Consider the following 24608-nt stretch of genomic DNA (forward strand, 5'->3'; position numbering starts at 1 on the left):
GTAAGTTTTATATTTATTTTATGGTAGTTAGTATATTGTAACTTTAATTTAAAGTTAGGGGTTAATAGTTTTAATTTAGTGTGTCTTGATGTGGGGGGGCCAGCGGTTTTAGGGGTTAATAGGTTTAGTTTAGTATTTGCAATGTGGTGGGCGGCAGTTTAGGGGTTAAAAGGTTTAGTTTAGTAGTTGCGATGTGGGGGGGCTGTGGTTTAGGGGGTTAATAGGTTTATTTAGTGTTGGCGATGTCGGGGACGGCAGTTTAGGGGTTAATAATTTATTTAGTGTTGCAATGTCGAGGGGCCGCGGTTTAGGGGTTAATAACTTATTTAGTGTCAGCTGATGTCGGGGGGGCGGTGGATTAGGGGTATTTAGACTAGGAGTTATGTAAGGCTGCTAAGTTTATTCATAACATCAGTGGGGATTACGTATAGCGATCGCCATTCCGCAATCACAGGTGATATTTTTTCTAACACTTTCCATTGATGTCTATGAGGGAAAACGTGCACAAGCACGTCAAGTCAGGCCTTGCTTTTGTGCGGTATGGAGCTTAACGCACCATAACGCACAGCACAAGAAGGTTTTTGTGTAACTTGTAATGGCAGCGCTATGGAAAGTGCGGGTACCGCTAAATTGTTTTGCGTTATTTAGCACCGGGTTTAGCACACAGCTTGTAATCTTGGTGAACGATGTTAAATATGATTTCTACTGTGCACATAAAATGTTCCTGTGTTCTCACACAGAAATGAAAGTAATGCACTATAGCAAGATACACAAGTACCAAGATCTAAATTTGCATTTAGGAATATTGTAAAGGATCTCATGGAACTGACAGATGTGTTTTAGAGAATCCCACCTTAGTGCAGAGTTTTAGAGATATAGCACAGATCTCGCTAACCTGATCATGTGGTAATAGACTAATACTATTAATGTAACCTATAATAAATTAATTTACTAATTGAATTTTCTTCAAAGCAATTAGGTAGAGAATCAATATGTACTTACTAAATGATCTATATTAACCCCTTAGTGACCACAGCATTTTTCAATTTTCTTACCGTTAAGGACCAGGGCTATTTTTACATTTCTGAGGTGTTTGTGTTTAGCTGTAATTTAGCTGTAATACAGTACCCACACATATTATATACAGTTTCTCGCCATTAAATGGACGTTCTAAAGATACCATTATTTTCATCATATTTTATAATTTACTATAATTTCTTTTATAAAATATGATGAAAAATGAAAAAAAAAACCTCTTTTTCTAACTTTGACCCCCAAAATCTGTTACACATCTACAACCATATATACCAAAAAGTGAGATCCCACACTCCGATATAGTAAAAACATCAAAATTGTATTTCAAAATTTAAAATTTGAAAATGACAGCATGCCACCTAGAAAAATTAAGAGAGGATAGCGCAGCACACGGTTTTACGCGTTTCGGCAGTCTGACGTATTTATAGCCTGGTGTGTCCGTACCCTCATTGATCTTATAAACCCTAAAAAGCTTGCTGATAGGTTATAAAAAAACTCTCGTTCTTCCCTCTCATGTGTAGCACCTGTGGAGTACTAATCTATGGTTTAACTGTTTATTGTTTAGAAATCTTACTCGTCTATAGACATAGTCTGTTCTGGGAAATATTACTTTGTATCACTACGTAAGAGAATAAGAGTTGTGTATACTGTTCACTAATATTCTACTATTAATGTATATTACTTGTCTGCTTTTTATGTGGGAGACCCTAATTTTTTATACACAATCGCCATTATGTTTGTAAATTTTATCAGGATTAAAGAATCTCAATATATCCATCCCTTATTAAAAGTAATATTTTAAGAGCTATATATCCCTGCATTATATGTTTTTTTACCTCAGGGGGGGCTATATTTATTTACTTAGGCCTAGATTTAGAGTTGGGCGGTAGCCGTGAAAACCAGCGTTAGAGGCTCCTAACGCTGGTTTTTACCGCCCTCTGGTATTTGGAGTCAGTCAGGAAAGGGTCTAACGCTCACTTTCCAGCCGCGACTTTTCCATACCGCAGATCCCCTTACGTCATTTGCGTATCCTATCTTTTCAATGGGATCTTTCTAACGCCGGTATTTAGAGTCGTGGCTGAAGTGAGCGTTAGAAATCTGACGACAAAACTCGAGCCGCAGAAAAAAGTCAGTAGTTAAGAGCTTTCTGGGCTAACGCCGGTTTATAAAGCTCTTAACTACTGTGCTCTAAAGTACACTAACACCCATAAACTACCTATGTACCCCTAAAGCGAGGTCCCCCCCACATCGCCGCCACTCTATTAAATTTTTTTAACCCCTAATCTGCCGACCGCCACCTACGTTATACTTATGTACCCCTAATCTGCTGCCCCTAACACCGCTGACCCCTATATTATATTTATTAACCCCTAACCTGCCCCCCACAACGTCGCCGCCAGCTACCTACAATAATTAACCCCTAATCTGCCGACCGCAAAGCGCCGCCACCTACGTTATCCTTATGTACCCCTAATCTGCTGCCCCTAACACCGCCGACCCCTATATTATATTTATTAACCCATAATCTGCCCCCCTCAACGTCGCCTCCACCTGCCTACACTTATTAACCCCTAATCTGCAGAGCGGACCGCACCGCTACTATAATAAAGTTATTAACCCCTAATCCGCCTCACTCCCGCATCAATAACCCTATAATAAATAGTATTAACCCCTAATCTGCCCTCCCTAACATCGCCGACACCTAACTTCAATTATTAACCCCTAATCTGTCGACCGAATCTCGCCGCTACTGTAATAAATGGATTACCCCTAAAGCTAAGTCTAACCCTAACACTAACACCCCCTAAGTTAAATATAATTTAAATCTAACAAAATAAATTAACTCTTATTAAATAAATTATTCCTATTTAAGCTAAATAGCTTACCTATAAAATAAACCCTAATATAGCTACAATATAAATTATAATTATATTATAGCTATTTTAGGATTTATATTTATTTTACAGGTAACTTTGTATTTATTTTAACCAGGTACAATAGCTATTAAATAGTTAAGAACTTTTTAATAGCTAAAATAGTTAAAATAATTACAAAATTACCTGTAAAATAAATCCTAGCCTAAGTTACAATTAAACCTAACACTACACTATCAATAATTAATTAAATAAAATACCTACAATTATCTACAATTAAACCTAACACTACACTATCAATAAATTAATTAAATACAATATCTACAAATAAATACAATGAAATAAACTAACTAAAGTACAAAAAATAAAAAAGAACTAAGTTACAAAAAATAAAAAATATTTACAAACATTAGAAAAATATTACAACAATTTTAAACTAATTACACCTACTCTAAGCCCTCTAATAAATAACAAAGCCCCCCAAAATAAAAAAATGCCCTACCCTATTCTAAATTAAAAAAGTTCAAAGCTCTTTTACCTTACCAGCCCTGAACAGGGCCCTTTGCGGGGCATGCCCCAAAGAATTCAGCTCTTTTGCTTGTAAAAAAAACACATACAATACCCCCCCCCCCAACATTACAACCCACCACCCCACATATCCCTAATCTAACCCAAACCCCCCTTAAATAAACCTAACACTAAGCCCTTGAAGATCATCCTACCTTATCTTCACCATGCCAGGTTCACTGATCCGTCCTCGGAAGTCTTGATCCAAGCCTCGGAAGTATTGATCCAAGCCCAAGCGGGGGGGGTTGAAGAGTGACGTCCATCCTCGGGCTGAAGTCTGGATCCAAGCGGCGGCTGAAGAAATCCATCACTCGGGCTGAAGTCGGAAGTCCATCATCGGGATGAAGTCTTCTATCAAGCAGCATCTTCAATCTTCTTTCTTCCGGAGTGGAGCGGAGCCATCTTCTTCCCAGCTGACGCGGATCCATCCTCTTCTAACGACGCCTACAGCCGAATGACGGTTCCTTTAAATGACGTCATCCAAGATGGCGTCCGTCGAATTCCGATTGGCTGATAGGATTCTATCAGCCAATCGGAATTAAGGTAGGAAAATTCTGATTGGCTGATGGAATCAGCCAATCAGATTGAGCTCGCATTCTATTGGCTGATCGGAACAGCCAATAGAATGCGAGCTCAATCTGATTGGCTGATCGGATCAGCCAATCGGATTGAACTTGAATCTGATTGGCTGATTCCATCAGCCAATCAGAATTTTCCTACCTTAATTCCGATTGGCTGATAGAATCCTATCAGCCAATCGGAATTCGACGGACGCCATCTTGGATGACGTCATTTAAAGGAACCTTCATTCTTCGTTAGGACTTCGATTGAAGAGTATAGCTCCGTGTCAGCTGGATAGAAGATGGCTCCACTCCGCTCCGGAAGGATGAAGATAGAAGATGCCGCCTGGATCATTTAAAGGAACCGTCATTCGGCTAGTAGGCATCGTTAGAAGAGGATGGATCTGCGTCGGCTGGGAAGAAGATGGCTCCGCTCCGCTCCAGAAGAAAGAAGATTGAAGATGCTGCTTGATAGAAGACTTCATCCCGATGATGGACTTCCGACTTCAGCCCGATGATGGATTTCTTCAGCCGCCGCTTGGGCTTGGATCAACACTTCCGAGGCTTGGATCAAGACTTCCGAGGACCGATCGGTGAACCTGGCATGGTGAAGATAAGGTAGGAAGATATTCAGGGGCTTAGTGTTAGGTTTATTTAAGGGGGGTTTGGGTTAGATTAGGGGTATGTGGGTGGTGGGTTGTAATGTTGGGGGGGGTATTGTATGTGTTTTTTTACAGGCAAAAGAGCTGAATTCTTTGGGGCATGCCCCGCAAAGGGCTCTGTTCAGGGCTGGTAAGGTAAAAGAGCTTTGAACTTTTTTAATTTAGAATAGGGTAGGGCATTTTTTTATTTTGGGGGGCTTTGTTATTTTATTAGGGGCTTAGAGTAGGTGTAATTAGTTTAAAATTGTTGTAATATTTTTCTAATGTTTTTAAATATTTTTTTATTTTTTGTAACTTAGTTCTTTTTTATTTTTTGTACTTTAGTTAGTTTATTTCATTGTATTTATTTGTAGATATTGTATTTAATTAATTTATTGATCGTGTAGTGTTAGGTTTAATTGTAACTTAGGTTAGGATTTATTTTACAGGTAATTTTGTAATTATTTTAACTATTTTAGCTATTAAATAGTTCTTAACTATTTAATAGCTATTGTACCTGGTTAAAATAAATACAAAGTTACCTGTAAAATAAATATAAATCCTAAAATAACTATAATATAATTATAATATATATTGTAGCTATATTAGGGTTTATTTTACAGGTAAGTATTTAGCTTTAAATAGGAATAATTTATTTAATAAAAGTTAATTTTTTTCGTTAGATTTAAATTATATTTAACTTAGGGGGGTGTTAGGGTTAGACTTAGCTTTAGGGGTTAATCCATTTATTACAGTAGCGGCGAGATTCGGTCGGCAGATTAGGGGTTAATAATTGAAGTTAGGTGTCTGCGATGTTAGGGAGGGCAGATTAGGGGTTAATACTATTTATTATAGGGTTAGTGAGGTGAGAGTGAGGCGGATTAGGGGTTAATAACTTTATTATAGTAGCGGTGCGGTCCGCTCAGCAGATTAGGGGTTAATAAGTGTAGGCAGGTGGAGGCGTCCTTGAGGGGGGCAGATTAGGGGTTGGCGGTGTTAGGCGCAGCATATTAGTGGTTCATAGCTATAATGTAGGTGGCAGCGGTGTACGGAGCGGCAGATTAGGGGTTAATAATAATATGCAGGGGTCAGCAATAGCGGGGGCGGCAGATTAGGGGTTAATAAGTGTAAGGTTAGGGGTGTTTAGACTCGGGGTTCATGTTAGGGTGTTAGGTGCAGACTTAGGAGGTGTTTCCGCATAGCAAACAATGGGGCTGCATTAGGAGCTGAACGCTGCTTTTTTGCAGGTGTTAGGTTTTTTTTCAGCTCAAACAGCCCCATTGTTTTCTATGGGGGAATAGTGCAAGAGCACGTTTTTGAAGCTGGCCGCGTCCGTAAGCACCGCTGGTATCGAGAGTTGAAGTTGCGGTAAATATGCTATACGCTCCTTTTTTGGAGCCTAACGCAGCCATTCTGTGAACTCTAAATACCAGCGGTATTTAAAAGGTGCGGCCAGAAAAAAGCATGCATAGCTAATGCACCCCTTTGGCCGCAAAACTCTAAATCTAGGTGTTAGTCTGTTATGATTTACTTGCAGAAATTGTTACCTCACAAATTGGGGGGCCTATTCCCAATAGTTTATAATATCGTACCTGGAGTTTAGACCTTCTGGATATCTTGCTCTTAATTTAAACATCCAGAATATTTCCCTTTTGGCAAGTAGTCTATTTATATTATTATTATTATTATTATTATAATAATATTAGTGAACAGTATACACAACTCTTATTCTCTTACGTAGTGTTACACAGTAATATTTCCCAGAACAGACTATGTCTACAGACAAGTAAGATTTACTCCACAGGTGCTACACATGAGAGGTAGGAATGAGCGCTTGTTTTAACCTATCAGCAAGCTTTTTAGGGTTTATAAGATCAATAAGGGTACGGACACACCAGGCTATGAATACGGCAGACTGCCAAAAGGCGTAAGCCCATGTGCTGCGTTTTCCTCTCTTAATTTTTCTAGGTGGCATGCTGTCATTTTCAAATATTACATTTTTAAATAAAATTTTGATGTTTTTTACTATATCGGAGTGTGGTATCTCACTTTTTGGTATATATCTATATAGCAGCCCACCCGCACTCTGCTTTTTTTTTTTTTCCTGCTCTTAACCGATCATAGATGAGATAAGCACACACACCCCCTGGATCATCGTCAACCAAGAAGTTTTCACAAACGGGCCGTAAGGATCAGTATTTGAGCCAAGCCAAAGAGGTCTGGATAACAGGGAACCTGAATTGCATCGACAGGTGCAATTGCGGAAATACTCCAAGCCAGTTCCATATCAGCACAGACGGCAAACAAAAGGCAAGAAAACCAGCATCTGGTACTTCAACCAATAGGAACTCATTAAGGGTACACACATACGGAGGTGACGTTACGTATATCCAGAAGAGCACGGACCAGAGAACTAAGTATGGACGAAGGAGCATAGAGGCAAATAAGGTGACCACAACTGAGAGAGTGAGTGTGAATACACAAACACAAAACAAGATACTGTACCACGGAAGAAGCCAGAATATAGAGGTGCCACTGTTACAATATACAGACTGTGTGAGGATTGTGTGAGGATAATGTGTTTAGCCCTAGCCTGAATCACCAATGAATGTACATAAGTTGCCAGCTTCACTGTAATTGTACACAGTTCAAAGGTTCCTATTTGACTGGTGTCTAATAGAAAGGGGAAAAGTGTGTTGCATTTCGGCATTAGATTGCATATGCATTAAGCTCATCATTGATGGACTTTGATAAATATCTTGATTGTTAATTATATTTTTGGGCCATTTGTATGTGTAGACATCTACAAACACCAAAAAACACTCATGCTAAATAGTTTCTAAATTTAGTCCTGAGTTTAGAAATACCCAATGTTTAGAGGTTCTTTGCTTTTTTTTCAAGTTTTAGGGCAATAAGTACAAGTAGCACTTTGCTATTTCCAAAGCACTTTTTTCAACACTGAATTTTTGTAACACTGATATCTGTCAGGAATCCTGAATAACCCCTTCACATGTATATATATTTTCAGTAGGACACCCCACAGTATTGATCTAGGCCCATTTTGGTATATTTCATGCCACCATTTCACCACCAAATGCGAACAGATAAAAAAAATTGTTAACTTTTTCACAAACTTTTTCACAGACTTTAGGTTTCTCACTGAAATTATTTACAAACAGCTTGTGCAATTATGGCAAAAATGGTTGTAAATGCTTCTCTGGGATACCCTTTGTTCAGAAACAGCAGACATATATGCCTTTGGCATTGCTTTTTTGGTAATTAAAAGGCTGCTAAATGCCGCTACACACCACACTTGTATTATGCCCAGCAGTTAATTAGGGAGCTTGCAGGGAGCTTGTAGGATAAATGTTAACTTTAGTGTTGAGATTCCTCCCTGACTCCCCTCAAACAGCTCTCTTCCATCCCCCAACCAACAATGGTCACCCCCAGGTTCTCGTGGTACGGGAGACTGTCGGCTTTAAAAATGAATGTGCTCCCTAGGATCATGTACCTCTTTAGAGCGGTACCGATAGCGGTCCCCCCTGACAGACCTGCAGGCCTTACAAGTAGATCTGCTCCGCTTTTTAAGAGGAGATGGGAAAGCAAGAATAGCAGCACAAGTGTTAAAGCAGCATAGACAGGTCGGGGGTGTAGGAGTACCGAATCGAGTAGACTACTACTATGCCTCTAGGTTAGCACAAACTAACATTTTAGAGAAAAATCTGAAGGGAGTCATTTGGCCACGAATAGAGGCCGACATAGCTGGGTGTGAAAACCAGGCAGATATTCTGTGGGATCCCACTTTGAAAGCAAAAACGCTGACGTATAGATCCCCTGTAACATGTGAGACAATACATTTGTGGGACAAGTTTACTAAAACAATGATACTGTATTCTCCTCAATCCTTACTAATGCCAATGAAATTCTTAATGACCCGGGAACTGAGGAAATCGGTGGGGAAATGGGAGAATAAAGGATTATATAGGGTGGCGGACTTTCTAGATGGAAACACAATACTCACAAAGATAAGGTTCAACCATATATAGTACACTGGTTCCTCTACTTACAGATCTCGTCGGTTATTACTAAATATCTGTCTAACGGCACTGGCCGGTCCCCGACCCTGTTGGAAAAGATTTGCAAAAACCCCTCTAGAGGAAAGCATCTGATATCACAATTATATATATTGCTTCAGGAGATGGGAACTGTCTCTAAGTTTTCCCTGATGGAAAGATGGGAGAAAGATATTGGTGAGACTAGGGAGAAGGGAAAATGGGATGAAATCCTATCGGAGGTGGGTAGGGGACTGCTGAGTGCAGATATGAGGGAAAACTGCTTGAAAGTAGCTTTTAGATGGTATCTTACTCCTGAGCGGACAGCGCACATGACCCTGGATAGGACAGGGACCTGTTACAGAGGTTGTAAGGAGAGAGGGACATATAAGCATATGTGGTGGGACTGTCCGAAAGTGCAACCACTGTGGGTGAGGCTCTCAGAGTTACTCAGCAACACTCTAGACGAAAACATTACACTGACGATAACTCAGGCATTACTAAACGAAAGAAATAGAGTGTTTAACTCAGCGACTAATACTTTCATTAAGACTCTCTGTACATGCTTACGGATATGTATAGCCAGGCATTGGAAGGTGGGAGCGCCTAGTTGGGGGGAGGTAGTGGATAAAATTAAAGACACCTACACAATGTCAGAATTAGCAGCAATGTATTTAGCTAGCTGTTGATATAAAAGTATTGATTTTGCCAGGATTTAGCTATGGTTCTTGGAAACACCTGGGGGGGGGGGGGGATTTTGTAGGACTTATAAATGTTTTGAATATAATGTTTGAATCTATGTTATTGGACTCGCAGGGATGAGATGGGGCAGAGTCTTTATATTATGGACTATGGGAAAGATAAAAAGAGACTTTTATGACATGTACCCGGGAAATGATTGTATGACTCTGTCCATCTTTAATCACATGATTTGTTCTGTATTATGTCCAATGGAAAATTAATAAAAATTTATTTCAATTAAAGTCCCTTTACAATTGGGTGTGAATACTTCGGAGAATTCAAGGTAAATATCTTCCTTTTTTACATAGAGATGTTCAGATGATATTTTCTAGTCAGCTTTTACAGCTCTGCTGCATCACTTTCATGTGCTTTAACATTTGGGTATCATGCCCCTTTAATAATTACATTTGCATGTATGTAATATACAAACCAGCAGAACAAAGAATAAAAAAACCCAATACAAACCTAGAACTAGTATTGTATTTAAGTGTATTTGCATATAATAAAAGAATCTTGATTGCCTGTCATTTAACAGTAAAAAAATAATAACCATGGTTTGATGTACAGGAGGTTCCTTAATATAAATAATAAGGAAATATGCTAAGTGCATGTATGAGAATAAAAAAACCATAGGGCTTGAGGCAAAATGTAATGAGTGAGATAAATGGTGAACACAATATCAATCTATACCCAACATAACTAGTAAAATGAACATTTGAAAAATGTAAATTGAACGGAACATAATTATAACAGATGGGCTGAGCTGATTCACTTTGCCAATGTACCAGTTTTTCAACTTTTTTGCATGTTGACAATGCATTAAATGATCTAAATTTGTAAATGTGCAGAGAACGATAATGTTGGAGGTTTAGAAGACTTTTTAAAGAAAATAACATTACTTTGTACTAGGTATTTATATTGATATATATATATATATATATTTCCTTTGTAAGCATGAAATGACCCATATAATTTGACCATTTCATCACATAAAATTGCAGTTTTTGTACTATTCTTAGGATTATTTTACCCATGAGTTGGGTATTCTAGAATTCTCATAGTTTATGTTCCATTTCTGCTTTTGTCAAGGGGAGTTTTCCAAAGAAACAGTCGCCTAGATTACGAGTTTGGCGTTAACAGGGGTGCGTTGCTAACGAGGCTTTTTTTTCTAACGCTACCTTAAGCCAACGCTGGTATTACAGGTTTTTTTAAACCTGGCGTTAGCAGCAAAATGGTGAGCATAGAGCAGAATTTAGCTCCACATCTCACCTCAATACCAGCGTTGCTTACGGTAGCGGTAAGCTGGCTAAACGTGCTCGTGCACAATTTCCCCATAGGAAACAATGGGGCTGAGCTGGCTGGAAAAAAACCTAACACCTGCAAAAAAGCAGCGTCCAGCTTCTAACGCAGCCCCATTGTTTCCTATGGGAAATAAAAAATATGTCTACACCTAACACCCTAACATGAATCCCGAGTCTAAACACCCCTAATCTTACACTTATTAACCCCTAATCTGCCGCCCCCGCTATAGCTGACACCTAAATTATATTATTAACCCCTAATCTGCCGCTCCAGACAGCGCTGCCACCTACATTATCTCTATGAACCCCTAATCTACTGCCCCCAACATCGCCGCCACCTACATTATATTTATTAACCCCTAATCTGTCACCCCCAACGTCGCCGACACCTACCTACATTTATTAACCCCTAATCTTCCAACCCCAACGTTGCCGCTATTTTAATAAATTTATTAACCCCTAAACCTAAGTCTAATCCTAAATCTAACCCACCCTAACTTAAATATAATTTAAATTAAACTAAATACATTTAACATAATTAAATTAATTAATCCTATTTAAAACTAAATACTTACCTATAAAATAAACCCTAAGCTAGCTACAATGTAACTATTTATTTCTCTTGTTAAGTGTATCCAGTCCACGGATCATCCATTACTTATGGGATATTAACTCCTCCCCAACAGGAAGTGCAAGAGGATTCACCCAGCAGAGCTGCTATATAGCTCCTCCCCTAACTGCCATTACCAGTCATTCTCTTGCACCCAACGAATAGATAGGATGTGTGAGAGGACTGTGGTGATTATACTTAGTTTCATACCTTCAATCAAAAGTTTGTTATTTTATAATAGCACCGGAGTGTGTTATTCCTTCTCTGGTAGAATTTGAAGAAGAATCTACCTGAGTTTTTCTATGATTTTAGCCGGAGTAGTTAAGATCATATTGCTGTTTCTCGGCCATCTGAGGAGAGGTAAACTTCAGATCAGGGGACAGCGGGCAGATTAATCTGCAAAGAGGTATGTAGCAGCTTATTATTTTCTGACAATGGAATTGATGAGAAAATTCTGCCATACCGATATAATGTAAACTCAGCCTTAAATGCAGTAGCAGCAACTGGTATCAGGCTGTCATGTATGTATATTTTACACTTCAGTATTCTGGGGAATGGCACTTCACTGGAATTATACTGTATGCATAAAACTTTAGCCTAATTTGCAGGGACTAGCAACAGGCTTTTTAATAACACTCAATTTATTAATGTTAAACGTTTTTTGCTGGCATGTAAAATCGTTTAATTTTCTGAGGTACTGGGTGAAAAAATGTTTTGGGCACTATTTTTTTCCACTTGGCAGTCGTTTTATTTAATTTATGACAGTTTACTGATCTCTCTCACTGTTATGTGTGAGGGGGAGGGACCTTTTTTGGTGCTTTTGCTACGCATCAAAAAATTCAGTCAGAAGTTTATTGTCTTCCCTGCATGATCCGGTTCATCTCTACAGAACTCAGGGGTCTTCAAAACTTTTTTTGAGGGAGGTAATCACTCACAGCAGAGCTGTGAGATTGTAGTTGACTGTGATAAAAAAAAAAAAAAAAACGTTTATTTCTGTATTTTTTTTTTTTATTTTTTTTTTTCCTGCTATCAGGGTTAGTTATCCTTTGCTAATGGGAGCAATCCTTTGCTAAAATTGTGTTTTTTACAAAGATTTGATGCTATAACTTTTCAGTTTATTAATTTTCAACTGTCATAACTTTTTCTGTGCTTCTTATAGGCACAGTACGTTTTCATATTATAGTAAATTACTTGAAAAGTATTTCCAAGTTGCTAGTTTATTTGCTAGTGTGTTAAACATGTCTGATTCAGAGGAAGATATCTGTGCTATATGTGCTAAAGCCAAAGTGGAGCCCAATAGAAATTTATGTACTAACTGTATTGATGCTACTTTAAATAAAAGTCAATTTGTACAAATTGAACATATTTCACCAAACAACGAGGGGAGAGTTATGCCGACTAACTCGCCTCACGTGTCAGTACCTGCATCTCCCGCTCGGGAGGTGCGTGATATTGTAGCGCCGAGTACATCTGGGCGGCCATTACAAATCACATTACAGGATATGGCTACTGTTATGACTGAAGTTTTGGCTAAATTACCAGAACTAAGAGGTAAGCGTGATCACTCTGGGGTGAGAACAGAGTGCGCTGATAATATTAGGGCCATGTCAGACACTGCGTCACAATTTGCAGAACATGAGGACGGAGAGCTTCATTCTGCGGGTGACGGTTCTGATCCAAACAAACTGGATTCAGATATTTCAAATTTTAAATTTAAGCTGGAAAACCTCCGTGTATTACTAGGGGAGGTGTTAGTGGCTCTGAATGATTGTAACACAGTTGCAATACCAGAGAAAATGTGTAGGTTGGATAAATATTTTGCGGTACCGGCGAGTACTGACGTTTTTCCTATACCTAAGAGACTTACTGAAATTGTTACTAAGGAGTGGGATAGACCCGGTGTGCCGTTCTCACCCCCTCCGATATTTAGAAAGATGTTTCCAATAGACGCCACCACACGGGACTTATGGCAAACGGTCCCTAAGGTGGAGGGAGCAGTTTCTACTTTAGCTAAGCGTACCACTATCCCGGTGGAGGATAGCTGTGCCTTTTCAGATCCAATGGATAAAAAGTTAGAGGGTTACCTTAAGAAAATGTTTGTTCAACAAGGTTTTATATTGCAACCTCTTGCATGCATTGCGCCTGTCACGGCTGCAGCAGCATTTTGGTTTGAGTCTCTGGAAGAGACACTTGAATCAGCTCCATTAGATGAGATTACACACAAGCTTAAAGCCCTTAAATTAGCTAACTCATTTATTTCAGATGCCGTAGTACATTTAACTAAACTTACGGCTAAGAATTCCGGATTCGCCATTCAGGCACGCAGAGCACTGTGGCTAAAATCCTGGTCAGCTGACGTTACTTCTAAATCTAAATTGCTTAATATACCTTTCAAAGGGCAGACCTTATTCGGGCCCGGGTTGAAAGAAATTATCGCTGACATTACAGGAGGTAAAGGCCATGCCCTGCCTCAAGACAGAGCCAAACCTAAGGCTAGACAGTCTAATTTTCGTTCCTTTCGTAATTTCAAAGCAGGAGCAGCATCAACTTCCTCTGCACCAAAACAGGAAGGAGCTGTTGCTCGCTACAGAGAAGGCTGGAGACCTAACCAGTCCTGGAACAAGGGCAAGCAGGCCAGGAAACCTGCTGCTGCCCCTAAGACAGCATGAATCGAGGGCCCCCGATCCGGGAACGGATCTAGTGGGGGGCAGACTTTCTCTCTTCGCCCAGGCTTGGGCAAGAGATGTCCAGGATCCCTGGGCGTTAGAGATCATATCTCAGGGATACCTTCTAGACTTCAAATTCTCTCCCCCAAGAGGGAGATTTCATCTGTCAAGGTTGTCAACAAACCAAATAAAGAAAGAGGCGTTTCTACGCTGCGTACAAGATCTTTTATTAATGGGAGTGATCCATCCGGTTCCGCGGTCGGAACAAGGACAAGGGTTTTACTCAAATCTGTTTGTGGTTCCCAAAAAAGAGGGAACTTTCAGGCCAATCTTGGATTTAAAGATCCTAAACAAATTCCTAAGAGTTCCATCGTTCAAAATGGAAACTATTCGGACAATTTTACCCATGATCCAAAAGGGTCAGTACATGACCACAGTGGATTTAAAGGATGCTTACCTTCACATACCGATTCACAAAGATCATTACCGGTATCTAAGGTTTGCCTTTCTAGACAGGCATTACCAGTTTGTAGCTCTTCCATTCGGATTGGCTACGGCTCCGAGAATCTTCACAAAGGTTCTGTGTGCTCTTCTGGCGGTACTAAGACCGCGAGGAATTGCGGTAGCTCCGTACCTAGACGACATTCTGATACAAGCTTCAAGCTTTCAAACTGCCAAGTCTCATACAGAGTTAGTACTGGCATTTCTAAGGTCGCATGGATGGAAGGTGAACGAAAAGAAGAGTTCTCTCTTTCCACTCACAAGAGTTCCCTTCTTGGGGACTCTTATAGATTCTGTAGAAATGAAGATTTACCTGACAGAAGACAGGTTAACAAAGCTTCAAAATGCATGCCGTGTCCTTCATTCCATTCAACACCCGTCAGTAGCTCAATGCATGGAGGTGTTCGGCTTAATGGTAGCAGCAATGGACATAGTACCCTTTGCACGTCTACATCTCAGACCGCTGCAATTGTGCATGCTAAGTCAGTGGAATGGGGATTACTCAGACTTGTCCCCTACTCTGAATCTGGATCAAGAGACCAGAAATTCTCTTCTATGGTGGCTTTCTCGGCCACATCTGTCCAGGGGGATGCCATTCAGCAGGCCGGACTGGACAATTGTAACAACAGACGCCAGCCTACTAGGTTGGGGCGCTGTCTGGAATTCTCTGAAGGCTCAGGGACAATGGAATCAGGAGGAGAGTCTCCTACCAATAAACATTCTGGAATTGAGAGCAGTTCTCAATGCCCTTCTGGCTTGGCCCCAGTTAACAACTCGGGGGTTCATCAGGTTTCAGTCGGACAACATCACGACTGTAGCTTACATCAACCATCAGGGAGGGACAAGAAGCTCCCTAGCAATGATGGAAGTATCAAAGATAATTCGCTGGGCAGAGTCTCACTCTTGCCACCTGTCAGCAATCCACATCCCGGGAGTGGAGAACTGGGAGGCGGATTTCTTAAGTCGTCAGACTTTTCATCCGGGGGAGTGGGAACTTCATCCGGAGGTCTTTGCCCAAATACTTCGACGTTGGGGCAAACCAGAGATAGATCTCATGGCGTCTCGACAGAACGCCAAGCTTCCTCGTTACGGGTCCAGATCCAGGGATCCGGGAGCGGTTCTGATAGATGCTTTGACAGCACCTTGGACCTTCGGGATGGCTTATGTGTTTCCACCCTTCCCGATGCTTCCTCGATTGATTGCCAGAATCAAACAGGAGAGAGCATCAGTGATTCTAATAACGCCTGCATGGCCACGCAGGACTTGGTATGCAGATCTAGTGGACATGTCATCCTGTCCACCTTGGTCGCTACCTCTGAAACAGGACCTTCTGATCCAGGGTCCCTTCAAACATCAAAATCTAATTTCTCTGAAGCTGACTGCTTGGAAATTGAATGCTTGATTTTATCAAAAAGTGGTTTTTCTGAGTCAGTTATTGATACCTTAATACAGGCTAGGAAGCCTGTTACCAGAAAGATTTACCATAAGATATGGCGCAAATACTTATATTGGTGCGAATCCAAGAGTTACTCATGGAGTAAGGTTAGGATTCCGAGGATATTGTCTTTTCTACAAGAAGGTTTAGAAAAGGGTTTATCCGCTAGTTCCTTAAAGGGACAGATTTCAGCTCTGTCCATTCTTTTACACAAACGTCTGTCAGAAGTTCCGGACGTTCAAGCTTTTTGTCAGGCTTTAGCTAGGATCAAGCCTGTGTTTAAAACTGTTGCTCCACCATGGAGTTTGAACTTAGTTCTTAATGTTTTACAGGGGGTTCCGTTTGAACCCCTTCATTCCATTGATATCAAGTTGTTATCTTGGAAAGTTCTGTTTTTAATGGTGATTTCCTCGGCTCGAAGAGTCTCTGAGTTATCTGCCTTACATTGTGATTCTCCTTATCTGATTTTTCATTCAGACAAGGTAGTTCTGCGTACTAAACCTGGGTTCCTACCTAAGGTGGTCACTAACAGGAATATCAATCAAGAGATTGTGGTTACATCTTTGTGTCCTAATCCTTCTTCGAAAAAGGAACGTCTGCTACACAATCTAGATGTAGTCCGTGCCCTGAAATTTTATCTACAGGCAACTAAGGATTTTCGACAAACGTCTTCCCTGTTTGTCGTTTATTCTGGTCAGAGGAGAGGTCAAAAAGCTTCGGCTACCTCTCTCTCCTTTTGGCTTCGTAGCATAATACGGTTAGCCTATGACACTGCTGGACAGCAGCCTCCTGAAAGAATTACAGCACATTCTACTAGAGCTGTGGCTTCCACTTGGGCCTTTAAGAATGAGGCTTCTGTTGAACAGATTTGCAAGGCTGCAACTTGGTCTTCTCTTCATACTTTTTCCAAATTTTACAAATTTGACACTTTTGCTTCTTCGGAGGCTGTTTTTGGGAGAAAGGTTCTTCAGGCAGTGGTTCCTTCCGTATAAAGAGCCTGCCTGTCCCTCCCGTCATCCGTGTACTTTAGCTTTGGTATTGGTATCCCATAAGTAATGGATGATCCGTGGACTGGATACACTTAACAAGAGAAAACATAATTTATGCTTACCTGATAAATTTATTTCTCTTGTAGTGTATCCAGTCCACGGCCCGCCCTGTCACTTTAAGGCAGGTAATTTTTCCATTAAACTACAGTCACCACTGTACCCTATGGTTTTCCTTTCTCTGCATGTTTTCGGTCGAATGACTGGTAATGGCAGTTAGGGGAGGAGCTATATAGCAGCTCTGCTGGGTGAATCCTCTTGCACTTCCTGTTAGGGATGAGTTAATATCCCCTAAGTAATGGATGATCCGTGGACTGGATACACTACAAGAGAAATAAATTTATCAGGTAAGCATAAATTATGTTTTTACAGGCAACTTTGTATTTATTTGAACTAGGTACAATAGTTATTAAATAGTTATTAACTATTTAATAACTACCTAGCTAAAATAAGTACAAAATTACCTGTAAAATAAATCCTAACCTAAGTTACAATTACACATAACTTCCAATCTGTTCCAATCAGCCAATAGAATGCAAGCTCAATCCTATTGGCTGATTGCATCAGCCAATAGGATTTTTCCTACCTTAATACCGATTGGCTGATAGAATCCTATCAGCCAATCGTAATTCAAGGGACGCCATCTTGGATGACATCATTTAAAGGAACCTTCATTCTTCGTTCGGATGTTGTTTGAAGAGGTTGGCTCCGCGTCGGCTCGATTGAAGACGGCGCCGCTCCGCTTCGGAAGGATGAAGATAGAAGATGCCACTTGGATGAAGCCTTCTGCCGTCTGGAGGACCTCTTCTGCCCCGATCGGATGAAGACTTCTGCCGTATGGAGGACCACTTGTGCCCGGCTGGGTGAAGACGGCTCAAGGTAGGGTGATCTTCAGGGGGTTAGTGTTAGGTTTTTTTAAGGGGGGATTGGGTGGGTTTTAGAGTAGGGTTGGGTGTGTGGGTGGTGGGTTTTAATGTTGGGGGGTATTGTATTTTTTATTTTATTAGGGGGTTTAGATTAGGTGTAATTATTTTAAAATTCTTGTAATTCTTTTTTTATTTTTTGCAATTTAGTGTTTGTCTTTTTCCTAATTTAGTTTATTGAATTTAATTGTAATTAATTGTAGGTAGTTTAGGTAATTTATTTAATGATAGTGTAGTGTTAGGTGTAATTGTAACTTAGGTTAGAATTTATTTTACAGGTAATTTTGTACTTATTTTAGCTAGGTAGTTATTAAATAGTTAATAACTATTTAATAACTATTGTTCCTAGTTAAAATAAATACAAAGTTGCCTGTAAAATAAATATAAATCCTAAACTAGCTACAATGTAACTATTAGTTATATTGTAGCTCGCTTAGGGTTTATTTTATAGGTAAGTATTTAGTTTTGAATAGGATTAATTTATTTAATTATGTTAAATGTATTTTGTTTAATTTAAATTATATTTAAGTTGGGGGGGTTAGACTTAGGGTTAGACTTAGGTTTAGGGGTTAATACATTTATTACAGTAGCGGCGACATTGGGGTCAGAAGATTAGGGGTTAATAAATGTAGGTAGGTGTCGGCGACGTTGTGGTCGGGAGATTAGGGGTTAATAAAATGTAACTAGTGTTTGCTAGGCGGGAGTGTGGCAGTTTAGGGGTTAATACATTTATTAAAGTGGCTGCGATGTCCGGTCGGCAGATTAGGGGTTAATAATTGTAGGTAGGTGGCGGCGACATTGGGGGCGGCAGATTAGGGGTTAATAAATATAATGTAGGTGTCGGTGATGTTAGGGGCAGCAGATTAGGGGTTCATAGGTATAATGTAGGTGGCGGCGATGTCCGGTCGGCAGATTAGGGGTTACATTTTTTTATTTTAGTGTTTGCGATGTGGGGGAGCCTCGGTTTAGGGGTTAATAGGTAGTTTATGGGTGTTAGTGTACTTTTTATCACTTTAGTTAAGAGTTTTGTGTTCCGGCGTTAGCCCATAAAACTCTTAACTACTGACTTTTAAATGCGGTAGGAGTCTTGACAGGAGAGGATCTACCGCTCACTTCTTCCAAGGCTTGTAATACCAGCGTTAGGCAAATCCCATTAAAAAGATAGGATACGCAATTGACGTAAGGGGATTTGCGGTAGCCTAGAGTCGCGGAAGAAAAGTGAGCGGTGAGCCCGTACCTGTCAGTCTCGTAATACCAGCGTTAGGTAAAAAGCAGCGTTGGGACCTCTCAACGCTGCTTTTTAAGGCTAACGCCAAACTCGTAATCTCGGTGAGTGTTTCATACCAGGAACAAAGTGAAAAGTAACAGTGTTCTAAATCTTTCCGATATTCCCCATTAAAGAGGTATGAAACCCTTTGTGAGTCAGACAGAGCAAACCATTTAAAAAAAAGTTTCCAATTTACTTCTATTATCCAATTTGCTTTGTTCTCATGATATTCTGTGTTGAAGAGATACCTAGGTAGGCATCTGAAGTACTACATGACGGTAAATAGTGCTTGCCATCTAGTGCTCTTGAAAATGGATAACATTCTGCAAAACTGCTGCCATGTAGTTCTCCAGAAATGGGCATTCTCCTAAGCTTACATCCCTGCAAGAGAACGAAGAAAAAATGGTAATAGAAGTAAATTAGAAAGTTGTTTAAAATTGCATGCTCTATTTAAATCATGAAAGAAAAAATGTTGGGTTTCACATCCCTTTAAGAGCTCCCACTTTTAAAATAAATTCAATCACAAACATTTTGCCCCTGGTTCAATAGGGATAGTGTATGACCTTAAAGGGACACTGTACCCACATTTTTTCTTTTGTGATTCAGATAGAGCATGACATTTTAAGCAACTTTCTAATTTACTCCTATTATCAAATTTTCTTAATTCTCCTGGTATCTTTATTTGAAATGCAAGAAAGTAAGTTTAGATGCCGGCCCATTTTTGGGTTGTTCTTGCTGATTGGTGGATAAACTCATCCACCAATAAAAAAGTGCTGTCCAGAGTCCTGAATTAAAAAAAAAGCTTACATGTCTTTTTTTAAATAAAGATAGCAAGAGAACGAAGAAAAATTGATAATAGGAATAAATTAGAAAGTGGCTTAAAATTGCATGCTCTTTCTGAATCATGAAAGAATTTTTTTTGGGTTCATTGTCCCTTTAAGGCATCTTTTGTTCTAAACAGTGACACTACTTTCCCATAACAAAACAGACATGAGAACTTTGTGACCTATATAGTACATGTAGATTAGGAGTATCTCATGACAAAAAATATCTATACATTGTAAGTATCACTGTACTGTTATTAAACATTGAAGCATTATACTTATATATATATATATATATATATATATATATATATATATATCAAATATATCTATACCTGATGCTTGAGAAAACACAATCAGATGTAAATGGGTGAAATACGCGTAGCCCTTTGCAGCCTTTTTTTTTCTAACACCTGAGAGCGCATATATTTGAGCCTTTATAACTTTTTTTTTTAAAGTCATTTTTATTAAATAGTGTTATTATGAGTGTAACTGTACATTTTAAATGTATTTTAAATGTTTCTTGTCCGCTTTTTTTTTTAGTGTAACTGTTAACCAGATCTCTGAGATCACGCTAAACTGATGGGCATTAAATTTAATTAAGCTCAAGCAAACTTGTATACTTTTAACTTTTTAAAATGTGAGATACTTCCGATGTGTGCATGTAGGCACGATAAAACCAATATCGCTCGAGGGCATCTGTTAGTGCACCTCTTGGAATCTGGCTCAATGACAGCTTCTCTCTTGGACATGCTCACATATTACAGTAACACTTGTGTGTTACTATTATTATATATTATATACAGTATATATTAGTCTCAATAACATATTGGAACTTTTTATATTGTGTAATGAATGGGATTATGCTTTTAAGTCTAATGAGTAACCCAGCAGTTTAACACACTTTGTAGTGTTCTAGTGCCCGTCAAAAATAAACTCTTTTTGTAGCTTTCCTAAGAACCCTGCCTTTTACACATCCCAGACGCAACAAACTGACCTGAGGAAGGGGTGTGACTCTGAAACAGGTTGGTTTTATCAGGAGCTATGAGTCTGGCCAGACATTACTATATTGTACCAGTTTTCTCCTTGTACTCTAGAACAGGGCTCTTCAAACTTTTTTTTCCCAAAACCCAGTGCCATGATACCACATACCTTCACGACCCTACTTTAAATGGTCTGAACATTTCTGAAGTAATATACAACAAAATAGCTGCAATTTTTGGCAAAATTAAAATAATGTGTGGACACAGCAGCCACATTATCATACAATACACACACTTCCATACAACACACCACACACACACACACACACACACACACACACACACTCCTACAACACATTTACACAAGTCGTGACCCAGTAAACATGGTGTTGTGACCCAGTAATGCGTTTAAGAACCCTGAGGTAATAACACACACTATCATACAACATGCACTTACAACATGCACACCACAACACACAGCACACACTCTCATACAACATGCACACCACAATGCACAGCACACACTCTCATACAACATGCACACCACAACGCACAGCACACACTCTCATACAACATGCACACCACAACACACAGCACACACTCTCATACAACATGCACACCACAACACACAGCACACACTCTCATACAACATGCACACCACAACACACAGCACACACTCTCATACAACATGCACACCACAACACACAGCACACACTCTCATACAACATGCACACCACAACACACAGCACACACTCTCATACAACATGCACACCACAACACACAGAACGCACTCTCATACAACATGCACACCACAACACACAGAACGCACTCTCATACAACATGCACACCACAACACACAGAACACACTCTCATACAACATGCACACCACAACACACAGCACACACTCTCATACAACATGCACACCACAACACACAGCACACACTCTCATACAACATGCACACCACAACACACAGAATGCACTCTCATACAACATGCACACCACAACACACAGAACGCACTCTCATACAACATGCACACCACAACACACAGAACGCACTCTCATACAACATGCACACCACAACACACAGAACACACTCTCATACAACATGCACACCACAACACACAGCACACACTCTCATACAACATGCACACCACAACACACAGAACACACTCTCATACAACATGCACACCACAACACACAGCACACACTCTCATACAACATGCACACCACAACACACAGAACACACTCTCATACAACATGCACACCACAACACACAGCACGCACTCTCATAAATACACATATACTCTCCTACAATACACACACCGCACATAATCTTCTACAACACATTCACACAAGAGTCAACCAAGTAAACATGGTGTTGTTACACAGTAATGGGTCCCAACTCATGGTTTGAAGAACCCTTTTCTAGTTGTTTTTATTGTTTATATTTATTACCTGTGTTTATCTGTTTAGTAAAGAGTAAATATTTTCTTAATTTCTTTTTGTGTGGTATTATTATTTTATCTAAATGATCCGTTGGGGATTTTTATTGCACAGTTCTGTTCCCCTTTTTTAATAAAAAAATGAAAAAAATAATGTATATGAAACTAGAAGTGAATATAACTAAAAAAAATGTGGTCAGATGATTGTTTTTAGATCCTGTGTTACAGAGTGCACTATTCTATATAGTGGGGTATGGCTTGAAGCTGGGATATAATCAGCTTCTTTCAAGACTTTAGTGCACTTCCCTACATTACTGGTACCAGAGGGCTAAAGCCGCAAGTGTGCAGTAGACAAAGTCATGGACTGGGTCATTTGTGGACAATCTGGGGCATCATGAGTGAAACTGTAAACTTTAGCTCTGAAGGAGAAGTCGTGGGAATGATAGTGTTGCAGTATTCCAAACCGTGACAATCCCGCAATATGCTGGATAGCTGCAAGCTCTTCTTTAGTTAAGCAAACCTAGACCCCCTACACTTTTTATATTTATGATATTTTTATATTGCTTTTACAAAATGCTGCATTCATGAGTCTTTTAAAATAAATACCATTTTCTTAATTTTCTTCACCTTGTTTGGATGTAGAATAAATAAAATATTAGCACTAAAATATCTGGGTAATTACTTACAATGTACCTATTGCTAAATTATATCCTCCTAAATCATAATGAAACTTGTAATAAATCTAAATACAAACCATCATGTTCTTTAATAAAATGGGTATAATTTAAGCATTAATATATAACGACTGGACCTGCCATAATATGAAGAAATATTGATATATATATACAGCTGAAAAAAGCCAAATACACTTTTGATATGTTGATACATAGACCACTTACCAACATTATGCAACTTATTTACATACTATTAATATATCCATAAATAATTAATACCATTTGTGCAAAACACTTACCAACTCTACAAAATCAGCTTGAGGGGGCAGTTGATTACATTTACTTGATGAATTGGGGAAATTTACAGTACCGGTGCATATATGAATAAGCTGTTTTTAATTGTTTCTGCAATGTTACATTTGATACCAATGGATGACATGTCATATAATATAGTGTTCTGGCACTTGGGGGAATGTTGTGAACAATTGAAGTTCAATTTCGGAAGGAAGCGGGAAAGATATCACTAAATCAAATGTTTCAATCCAGATAAGGTGACTGCTAGTACAGGGATGGAGAAAAGAAGAAAACAGATGAGAAAATCGATGGATGTTGCCCCATAAAAGTGAGATTTATTAATTTTCAGCAGCTGTTACACTTCTTTAGATTTAAAGTGATAGCACATAGAAAGGCCAATGAAAATGAAACACTTTTGCCATGAAATTCAGTATGACTGCTTTTTATCACTCAAGTATAGTACATTTTGGGGATATCGGGTACAATATTATAGTGAAGTTATAAAAGAAAAGAGAAGAAAAAAAATATTAGTACACAGCAAATTTATTACCTATGTATAAATACATTGTATAACTCTTTAAATTGAAGTCTTTTGTAACATTATTGCCAATATTTTGAACACCTGCATAAATATTCTATTATTTTTGAGAAAGGAATAATTATAGGTCAACTCATTGATAGTTTAATTAAATTTGTGATACATTAGGGTGTATTTTAGGGAATTTCTCTCAAATTATAGTGTTGATTTCTGATCGTGTTTATTGTCTGTTCTTAAGCTCCTGATCAGAACTATTAGCATGCAAATGATAACACCATTTGGTTTGGAAAATATCGGATCAGATATCTGGAAAGTCACTCTGATGCATAGACAACATTGTTTTTTGTCTAAATATCGACAACAAAATAGACACATCTAATTTGACAGCCAAAGGCACTTGATTAATGCTTGACACCCACAGATTAAACAATACGGCTAGATTACGAGTTCTGCGTTAGCTTTAAAAAGCAGCGTTAAGGGGTCCTAACGCTGCTTTTTAACGCCCGCTGGTATTACGAGTCAGGCAGGAAAGGGTCTACCGCTCACTTTTTCCGCTACTTTTCCATTCTGCAAATCCCCTTACGTCAATTGCGTATCCTATCTTTTTAATGGGATTTGGCTAATGCTGGTATT

The sequence above is a fragment of the Bombina bombina genome, chromosome 2 (assembly GCF_027579735.1).
Source record: "Bombina bombina isolate aBomBom1 chromosome 2, aBomBom1.pri, whole genome shotgun sequence".
Taxonomy (NCBI): Eukaryota; Metazoa; Chordata; class Amphibia; order Anura; family Bombinatoridae; genus Bombina; species Bombina bombina.